The following is an 11,122-nucleotide window of genomic DNA, read 5'->3' on the forward strand; positions in this document are numbered from 1 at the left end:
ACTTGAACTCACAGAAGTCCTCTTCTCTTGAGTCTACCTGTTGACTCTGTCTTCTGATGTCTCCTGGCCCCATATCTAGACTTGGACCTGTTGTCATTATTCTGGGTAGGTGCTGGGTGTTGGGAGGAGGATGAATAACAACCTCAGGTCTCTCCTTTCTGATACCTCCATTCCCAATTCTGGCGGTACACCTCCCTCTCATGCTGGAGGAGAAGGCAAGAGAATGGTTCCTTGAGTCCGGTGATGTACCTAACCTTAGAGGCATCTACACCTCTCTGATATGTGTCAGTGTCTGGAGACTGTGGTGACATTTGTGGGGACATTGGCACTTGCTGTGCCATGACTCATGGCTCTTCTCTGGACATCCACACTTATTGCACTCATTTCCAGTCCCTATTAACAGATAATGCAGGAATCTCTCGTTGTATCACTTTCTCTATTTCTTGCCTCTCACTCACACATCTTCAGGATGTCTGTCTGCATTTTGTCTGTGTCCATTGTTTGTGCTCTACAGAATATTAGATTAACAAGAGCAAAGAAACCACTTTTTGTATTCACTTGGGGACATGAAGGTTATAGTCCCTGCTTGGTATCTGTGTTAGTCACTATTCTATCACTGTGAAGAGACAACCATGACCAAACAACTCATATAAGAAAAAACATTTCATTGGAGGCTTGCTTGCAGTTTGAGCAACTTAGTCCATTCCCACCATGGTGGGGAGCACAGTGGTAGATGTGGTAGGCAAGGTCCGGAGGCATAGCTGAGAGCTACATCCTGATTTTCAGGAAGAGAAAGAGAGAGCGAGTGAGATATAGATAAATATAGAGAGACAGACAGACACACAGACACACACAGAAAGAGGAGAGAGAGAGAGAGAGAGAGAGAGAGAGAGAGAGAGAGAGAGAGAGAGAGAGAGAGAGCTCTTGGCTGAGCAGTAGCTAATGGAGAGCAGGGATTGTGTGTTCTGATTCAGCTCTGTCCTATAGGAGACCTCTGACCTCTGGTGTCTCCTCAGCACAGGACTTGATTCATAACACAGCATATGACTCATAACTAAGCTTAGCAAACACTTCAGTCCTTACACTCTAGACCAGACCTGAGGAATGTGGTAAGGGGGATCACATTCGAGGTGGTGTAAGTGTAGACTGCTCGTTCGTTTTCCTGCTGCCCAGACCCAAATAATCACACAGAAACTATATTAATCACAACACTGTTTGGCCAATAGCTTACGCATGTTCCTAGCTAGCTCTTATATCTTACATTAACCTACTTCTATTAATATATGTATCACCATGAGTCTGTGTTCTACCAGTAAGATTCCGGTGTCTGTCTCTTTCAGCAGTTACATGGTGTCTTCTTGACTCTGCCTATTCTCTCTATATATCTCTGTTAGGATGTCCTGCTTGGATTTACTTTGCAAAGCCATTGGCCAAAACAGCTTTATTTATCAACCAATAAAATCAACACATATACAGAAAGATATCCTACATCATCTACAATGAGTGCCAATTTGTAGTAGTACCAAAGAGTTCCACAAAAGCCCAGAATGGAGTAGAACAAAGATTTATTTATTTGGGGATAACTTCACAGTAAGAGTAGCAATTCACAGTCTTCTGTGTGTGCTGGGAACTGGACCCAAATCCAACAGAAAAGAGGGCTGTGAATGCTTTTTGTCTATACTTATAGTACATGAGACCATACCCAAAGTGGGCCGGTATCTTAAAGGCTATTCACTGAAGGAGTTACCACAAGGTGAAGTCACAGAACATCCTATAAATGGCAAGTCAATGTATACAACACAACACAATGCTACATTCCCTTCATGCTGAAGACTTGAGTGAGGACAAGGGACTCAGAAATATTGGGAATGGTCCATGGCTGAGTTATTAGGTGTACCTCACCCTGATCTTGAATCACTCTGCAAGGAGCTGCATTGGTTAATGCTTTGGATAGTCAAGAAACACACACACATACACACACACACATGAAAATCTTAAGAGCTATATAGGAATTTATAAACAGTGTTGTGACATGAAGCTCTACATAGGATCTGGATTCCTTTCTGTGCCCTCTTATGGCTACTTAGAAGCCCCAAGACCTCTTCAAGGACTCTAATGTCTCAGGGACTCCGTGAGCCTGGGGGATGGCTCAGGATGTAAAGTGCTGGCAGTGCAAGCAGGGTGACTAGAGTTTAGACTCATCAAGATAGGATTTATAATGGAACACTTTATTGGAATTTGCCAAAAACAAGGGACGTGGATATTGTGAATGTAATTCTTATTTGATAACTGTTCTAATATGTTGTATTTTGTCTTTCTATGTTAAAATTAAATCCTTTCTTTTTATGTAGACAAAAGGGGGAATGTAGGATATCATTTTCGCTATGTAAAGATGTGTTACACTTGTTTATGCAGTGGAATATTACTTTAACTGTGTAAAGGTGTGTTATATTGGTTTCTGCTGCATTTGTTTAATTATGTATAATCTGTTGCTATTTCACCTTGTCTACCTAAGGCAACTGATTGGTCTAATAAAGGTCTCAATGGCTGAATAGCTAGTCAGGTAATGGATAGGCAGGACTGGTGGACAGAGAATATATAGGAGGAAAACAAATCTAGGCTTGAGAGAAGAGGAGAAGAGAAGAGAAAGAAGAGAAGAGAAGAGAAGAGAAGAGAAGAGAAGAGAAGAGAAGAGAAGTACTAAAACAAGGAGAAAATGAGGTAAAAAGAGGGAGACTCCTGGGGTCAGCTGGACAGACACCGAGACAGCAGGAAAGTAAGATATACAAAAAGAATTAAAGGTAAAACTCCCAAGTCAAAATGTAGATGGGGAGAAAAGGGTTAATTTAAGGTATAGGAAAAAACACTATCCAGAAATAAGCAAAAGGAAGGCCGAGCATTCAAAATGAATAAGAAGTCTCCACGTCGTGATTTGGGATCTGGTTGGTGACCTAATAAAAAAGCCTGGTACATGTGTTTTTGGGTGGGTGTGTGGCTCTGTGAGAGCGTGTATTTGTATGTGTGCATGCAATGAAACCATTATTCATAATGTATTGTTACAATCATGGCCATCACAATCACTACTATTAAAGCTCCCCGACTCTGTCTCAGAAAGAGGACCATTGGCAAGGTACGTGTGTGGTTCAAACTTCTGTAAAAACAGTGGTGTACATATATACATTTGATGAGTATAGTATATATACATCATGTGTGTAGCATGTGTTGCTTTGTGAGGCATGGTATACACACATATGATATGTGTGGTATATAGGTATCACATGTAGTACGTGCACTGTACACTTCATTCATGTGTTTCATGTATGCTGTGTATTGCATACATGTGTGTAGCAGGTGTAGCACACGTGAAGAATGTTCATATGTGTATGATATGATATACACATTACAGTGTGTGTGTGTGTGTGTGTGTGATCAGCCATGTTCCTTCTTTATCCTGAAGAGAAGGTTACAATGGCAATGGTGGCTATGCCTTGGGTAGCCAGACCTTTCCTGTGTAGCCATAGTCCAGAGGTTGGCCAGGCTACTTGGGTGAACTCTGAGAATGTGGGTCCCAGGAGCTGGCCCTGTCTCTGGGAGCCTTGCTCTCCTGATAGAGTGCAGAAGTGAGGATTGCTCCACGTGTCTCTCTTAGAAGTGAAAGGGAGAGTTGGAAAGAAGGAGTCATAGCTGCTGATGCTCCCAGAAATGGGTCCCCATCCCAAACCCCTGAGAACACAGGCTGGATTCATCAGCAAAACCACCCACTCTAGACTGAGTGACCACACAAGTTTATTTCTTGTTCTTGGAAAAACTGAGTCAGCGAATCCTGCCCACCTGCCTAGAATGAAGATGCCTCGAGTTTACTCCAGGTGGCAGAAAACCACATGGTAGCCCTTAGAGTCTCAGCTCTTAGGGTGCCTGTGTCACACAAACCCACTGCATCATGGGAGCGACAGGGAAATACACCTTTCTCTGCAGTAACAGCAGGGGACAGCCGCTCTGTGAGTGAGTCCCAGGGATCCAGTGACTCCAAATGACCTTGGGGACCCCAATCACAGAAGAAAGGTTAGACTGAACTCAAGTGTATTTATGGACAAAGATTGGAGTCTTTTGCCATGGGAGGTAAGCATTACAGCCATCATGCTGACTCTTGGAGTATATATGCCTCACAGATGGATTGGGGCATTGGACCACAAAAGCAGAATGATAAGTGGTGAGGGGGGTGACAGATTCCACAGGAGGTCCACTGGACTTTGTCCAAGTTAATACAGTCACAGCCATCAACATATGGGTCTTTCTCTTACCTCTTTAGTGTTCCTGATATTCTTCCAAAAAGATAGCTTTGTTTTTATTTGTAACAGACATTCATATTTTGTTCTAAATTAAATTAATCAAATCTTAATAGAGTCTTTCCATATCCTAGGCTGGTTTCCAATCCTTGATCCTCCTGTCTTAGCCTCCCAAGTGCTGGAGTTATAGGTGTATGCCACTACATATGGATATTATTTTTATTTTTTGATTCTCTCAGACAAGTTCTTACTATGTAACTCAGTTAAACTGAAACACTCTGTAGGTCAGGCTGACCTTGAACTTGTGGCCATCCTCCTGTCTCAACCTTCTGAATGTGAGGTGAGATACATGTGTTACCATGTTTGGGTGGCTTGTTTGCTTTACAAGAATTAATTTCTGGGGCTGGGAAGACAGGTTCGTTGGTGTGGGAGAATTGTCTGTATTCTGTCAATCATGTATTTTAATAAAACACCAATTGGCCAGGCAGGAAGTATAGGCGGGTAAACCAGACAGGAAGTAGAACAGGAGAATGCTGGGAAGGAGGAAGCCCATTCCCCCCATTCCAGCCCAGACCACCGAGAAGCAACATGTGATCTGCCCCGCTGTGAAAGGTACCAAGCCACATGGCTGACATAGATCAGAATAATGGGTTAATATAAGTGACAAGAGCTAATAAGAAGACTGAGGTAATAGGCCAATTAGTTTATATCTAATGCAGACTCTCTGTGTGATTTCTTTGGAACCTGCCAGCTGTGGGGTACCAGGCGGGACAGAAACCCAGCCCTCATTGTTACAGTTCGTGATGTGGGAAATTCTTCTGTATATGTGTTGGTTTTTTGTTTAATAAATAAGCTGCTTGGGCCTGTGACAGGGCAGAATAGAGTTAGGCGGGAAAATGAAACTGAATGCTGGGAGAAAGAAGGCAGAGTCAAAAAGTCGCCATGTAGCCGCCAGAGGAGAAAGACACAAGCCACCAGTTGTAATCTTGCTGGTAAACCACAAGCCTCGTGGTAAAACACACACACACACATACATACACACACACACACACAAAATAGAAATGGGTTAATTTAAGATGTACGAGCTAGCTAGAAATATGCTTGTGCTATTGGTCAAACAGAATTGCAATTAATATGGCTTCTGTGTGATTATTTAAGTGCTGTGTAGCTTGAAAACAAATGAGCATCCTCCACCTACAGGTCTGACAGTAACGTGCTTGCAAGTATGAGGATCTGAGTTCAATACCCGCAGAACATGGTTAAACATCTCAAGACATGGTGGTACATGATTGTAATCCCAGTGCTGAGGAGGCAGGGACAGACACATCCCTGGGGCTCACTGGCCAGCCACCCTATCCAATCAGCCACAAGAGACCCTAAGTCTCAGAAAAAAAACCCTAACCCTAACACTAATCCCCTAACCCTAACCCTAACCCAGGCTCTCTACACTCAGGTTCACTCATGCACACACACTCATGCACACTCACACACACACACAAACATGCACCCACATAACACACATGTGCAATCATATATGTGTGTGCATATGCTCTCCAATACATATGAACCCTCACACACTCACACACATCATTTCTGCTCTCCAGAACCCTTCTTCACCACGGCCATAGCATTTATCCAAGCACATTGCCTTGAAGTATTTATAAATGGTATGTCAGGAGCCGTGTCCCCCCAAAATTTACAGGAAGCACCGCCGTGAGGAGTTTTTGCAGAGGGCTTCACTTTCCAATTGTATTGAGAATAGTCTTATTGACAAAGCCTATCCCACACCCAAATTAACTGTTAATAGAGAGCTATCTGTTAACGGAACCTGCCTCACATTCCAAACTATCTAGACAACTAGGTGGGTCAACTTGTGACTTCATGACCAAGGAATCGTGACCTGACCGATCGAACCTCTTGGACTACGTGACAGACGTGGACCACGTGGCAAGACCCCATGCCCCAGCCTCCCAAGCTCCTCATCCAGGGGCTATATAAGCTGTAATCATGACTCTAATAAATGGAGGCTTCGACAAATATGCCTAGCCTCCTTCCCCTTATCAGCCTATGTCTTTCAGGTGGTGCCTCTCCGTGACCCTGGAATAACTGACCAGCCAGGCGGGTTACAAACCCTAGACAGAGTAACCCGCCAAGGCAGTCTACAATGGTACTGAGTGGAAAATACTGGTCAGAGGAGGAATCTTTTATACAGAGTAACAAGGAAGTTAACCTTTAGAAAGCAGTAAATCAGCAAATTTGTGTGAAAGAGCTGGTTTGGACAGGAAGATGGAGCCATGGAGATTTGGCAAAACAAAGAAGAATGGCAGAAATAAAAATTGTTTTGCTTCCTCCTCCTCCTTCCCACTCATCTTCTGTGTCATCTTCTTTGTGTTCTTCTTGAGACAGAGTCTAGCTATGTATGCCTGGCTGATCTGAAACCAGCTGTAGTTTGGTTTCAAAGTTGGAGAGCTCTTCCTGCCCTTCCCTCCCAAGGCCAGAATCACCCTGCTAGGTTCTTTTCCATTCCTTGATTCTAGAATGGCGATGTTGAACTTGCCAGAGGTCTGGGAGGAACTAGAATACAAAGAAGGAGGTCATGAAGGTCAAGGCTAGGTTAATGCTGCCTCCAGCGGCTGGCTGCCACTGGCTGGTGCTCAGTCTGGAATCTGATGAGGCAGGAAGGAAGCCAAGCACTCAGGCTGGACCATCTCCACGCTTAGACACTGCTGCCTGGAAGGAGACGCCAGAAATCAGGATCTTGGAATGAGACAAAGCAGGTTGCTATCCTGATGCTCTGAGAAGGAGATTCGAGGAATCTGGTGTCTTGATGCAACTGTTCCCCTCTCCCAGAGTGAGCAGCAGAACAATGCTGAAAGCAGAGTGTTTGTGTCCACTAACCCGTGAGTCTCTTAAAATCAGGGCTCACCCTTGGTAGGTTTTTACTTAATGCCTTGCTCACCATAGCTAGAGTAAACAAAACTATACATTTCCATCACTCTTTAGAGACTGCAGAAACGAGTGACTTATTTTTGTGTACCACAAAAGTACATACTCACACAGCCAGGGTTCCAGGCTTCTGCTGTCTTCCTGTCCTGTGAACTCTCAAGGGTTGATGTCATCTGCGTGCATACGATGGTCCTTACTGAAAGATTCAGAGAGGGTAGAAAGGTGATGGCAAGAGCAAGTGGTAAGATAAGAAGATATGCCTGTCTGTCTGTCTGTCTGGTCGTCCATCCATCCATCCATCATCCATCCATCCATCCATCCATCCATCCATCCATCCATCCATCATTCATCATCTTATCTGTTCTAGCCTGTTTTTTGTCGCCCAGGGCAGGGGCTGATTCACACTTACCCACACTGGTCCAGCCACATGAACACACAGAGCCACAGAAACACACAGAGTTGCTATGGAGAAAAGAGGAAACAGAGAAGACAAAGGACAGGAATTCTCTTACCTCTAACAAGCTCTACCCTGTAGTGAGGAACAAAAAATCTAACTGAGAAGAGGAAGACCCTGCGGATACTAGAAGAGGAAGTGTGTGTGTAGACACATCATGTGCTCATCAATGCAACTCCACAGCTACAGACACATGCAAAGTGCCTAGCAGGGCATCTCTGGACCTGTGCCATTCTCCCTGTGTCTTCCAGGGTCTTTCATTGGAACCTAGGCCTCTCCAAGGACCAGCTAGTCTTGGGATCATGGGCCTCAGCTACTGTTATATCTATAGCATGGGGCAAGTTGCTTCTAGTTGCCATTGATGTGGGAGGCAAAAAAGATGCATTAGTGGATTGTGTGGCTTCTTCATGATCTGTGCCAGATCAGGGTGCTTGAGGGAGATGGGAGAGTGTCCACCTCACCTTTCTGCTCAGGGACATTCATCCCGGAAGACTGGAGAAAAGATCTATCTCCATAGCATGAACAAATGCTGGAGAGCTCAGACAATCTCCCCAGAAGATTTTGGTTCTTTCTTTCTTTTCTTTTGTTTTTCAAGGCAGGGTTTCTCTGTGTATGCCTGGATGTCATAGGACTCACCCTGTAGACCAGGCTGGCTTTAAACTCACAGAGACCCCCCCCCACCTCTGCCTCCTGAGGGATGGGATTAAAGGAGTGGGCCACCACAATGTGACTCCTTCCTTCCTGTAGTAATATGAGTGGCGGGCTGCGTTCCTGGCACCTGGCTGCCCACACAGCTTTACCCGAATTAATTACATGGAAACTGTATTTTTTTAAACACTGCCTGGCCCATTAGTTCCAGCCTCTTATTGGCTAGCTCTTACATATTGATCTAACCCATTTCTAATATTCTGTGTAGCACCACGAGCTGGCTTACCAGGAAAGATCTTAACCTGCGTCTGTCTGGAGTGGGAGAATCATGGCAACTCACTGACTCCGCTTCTTTCTACCAGCATTCTGTTCTGTTTACTCCACCCACCTAAGGGTTGGCCTATCAAATGGGCCTAGGCAGTTTCTTTATTAATTAACCAATGAAAGCAACAGATTAATACAAGACCCACCTCCATCATTTCCCCTTTTTCTGTTTAAACAAAAAAGAAAGGCTTTCACTTTAACATAGTAAGATTACATATAGCAAAACAGTTATCAAGCAAGAATTACAGTTACAATATTTATATCTATTTTATCTTTTATCATAACTAAGGAAAACTATAACTATAATTAACCATTCTTTAAATCCATCAAAGACTCCAGAAGGATATAATATTACCTAAGTAAACAAGAAATAAGAAACTTCAAACTCTAGAAATGACAGAGACATCTCGCTGCCTGGACAGTCACCCAAAGTTCTTTTGTACCGTTGGGGCATCCATCTTTGGCCTACAGGCCCATAGTATCCAGCAGACATTTTCATGAAGTAGGAAATTTCAAAGACAGTTCAGTCACTATCTGCTGTGTACTGCAGAATGTCTCACAGACTCTTTCATGAATCAGGAACCCCGAAAGATCATCTCATCTTTAGGCAAGTTCAGCAGTCCTCTCTCTGCGGGTTCTCTGTGTCCAGTTTATGCATCCGTGTAAGAGCTAGCCAGTAAGAGGCTGGAGCTAATGGGCCAAGAAGTGTTTAAAAAAATACAGTTTCCGTGTAATTATTTATGGTAAAGCCATGTGGGCGGCCGGGTGCCGGGGACGCAGCCCCAATGCTATTATTACAACACTTTCCTTCCTTCCTTCCTTCCTTCCTTCCTTCCTTCCTTCCTTCCTTCCTTCCTTCCTTCCTTCCTTCCTTCCTTCCTTTATTCTTCTCCTCCTTCTTCCCACTCCCTTTCTCCCTTCCTTTATCTCTTCCTTTCTTTCTTCCTCCCTTCCTTCCTACCTCCCTTCCTTCCTTCTTTCCTTCTGGTTTTTTTTTTTTTCTGGAAACAGGCTCTTTCTGTATAGAGCTTACTGTCCTGGAACACAGTCTGTAGACCATGATGGCCTCAAACTGCGTCTGCCTCCCAGGTGCTGGGATTAAAGGCGTGTACCACTACTACCCAATCCTCTTCTTTCTAATGGGCCCCTCTTCTGCTTACATAACATCTCTGTGTGTGGGTACACATTTACACGCGTGTGCACAGTATATTCCAACTGAGTTTAATTAGGATTGCTTGTATGAGCATAGGTGGGACTGGGCAACTTCCTGTCTAATAATCCACAAAAACAAATGAAAAGCTTTGTCTGAACAAAGGCAACCTCGCTAGAGGTCCAACACCTGTCATCTAGGAGAAGATGCTAACATGGCGTCTCTTCCCACACAAAGTGCTCCTGTGAGTTTGGGCTGTGGGTGCCAGACCCCAACAGGATGAGAAGAGTCTGTGTGTTGTGGGTGTACAACTCAGCACAGCTGAGGCTGGGGAGCTGGGATCAACTGTTTCCCACCTGAGCATTCACCTTTGACCCTTTCAGCTTCCTCCGTGGAGTTTAACCAGGTCTTTCTCATCTTCAAGCTTATATTTGGGTGGTGTCTGGTATTTAGACACTGAACAGATGCTTCTGAAGACCGAGGAGGATAACAATGACCTGGTGAAGAGACCGGCCCTACGGGGGTCAATGGCATAGCAATCTTTCTCTGTCCCACAAGCCAGCTCCCAAAAATGACACAGAAACAAGCTTAGGCTTGTTTCTAACTAGTTCTTAAACTTAGATTAATCGATTTCTATTAATCTACATCCCGGCACATGGCTCATGGCTGTTGTCTCTCTTCCTGTAAGTTCTAACTCCCCTGTGACAGACTTTTCGTTTTAGACCAACAACCAGCTCCCAAATCATGACATGAAGACTTATTATTAGCTATGAGTGGTCAATCTTAGCTTAGGCTCATTTCTGGCTAGTTATTATAACTTAAATTATCCTGTTTTTCTTCATCTACATTTTGCCCGGGGCTTTTTACCTTTTTTTCTTTCTGCATATCTTGCTTTCCTGCTGTCTCTATGCCTGGCTGCTTGGTGTCCACCTGACTTCTGGGCCTGGGTGTGTCACTCTATTTCTCCCTCATTCTCTTTGTTTCTTTCCTCTCTCTCTCTAGCCTACTCATTCTCTCTGCCTGCCTGCCCCACATATCCCTCTCCTGCCTAGCTATTGGCTAGTCAGCTTCTTATTAGACCAATCAGGTGCCTTGGGCAGGCAAGATGAAATAGCAACACATCTTTATATAATCAAACAAATTCAGCAAAACAAAAGTAACACATCTTTCCATCATTAAGAAAGGCAGCAGAAAGAAATGTAATACAACTTTACACAATCAAAATGATATTCCGTAATGTAAACAATTGAAACACAGCTTTGCATAGTTAAAATAATGTTATTCAACACATCCCATTTGGTCTTCTGGACCAAG

At 44.0% G+C, this 11,122-nt stretch overlaps 1 protein-coding gene across 1 annotated transcript in view; it reads right to left on the minus strand.

Annotated features, from left to right (window-relative positions):
• The window catches only part of LOC130878140 (CMRF35-like molecule 7), a 38,846-nt gene that overhangs the window by 19,245 nt on the left and 8,479 nt on the right, over positions 1–11,122 (minus strand). The window lies entirely within an intron of this gene.

Source organism: Chionomys nivalis, chromosome 7 (assembly GCF_950005125.1).
Source record: "Chionomys nivalis chromosome 7, mChiNiv1.1, whole genome shotgun sequence".
Classification (NCBI taxonomy): Eukaryota; Metazoa; Chordata; class Mammalia; order Rodentia; family Cricetidae; genus Chionomys; species Chionomys nivalis.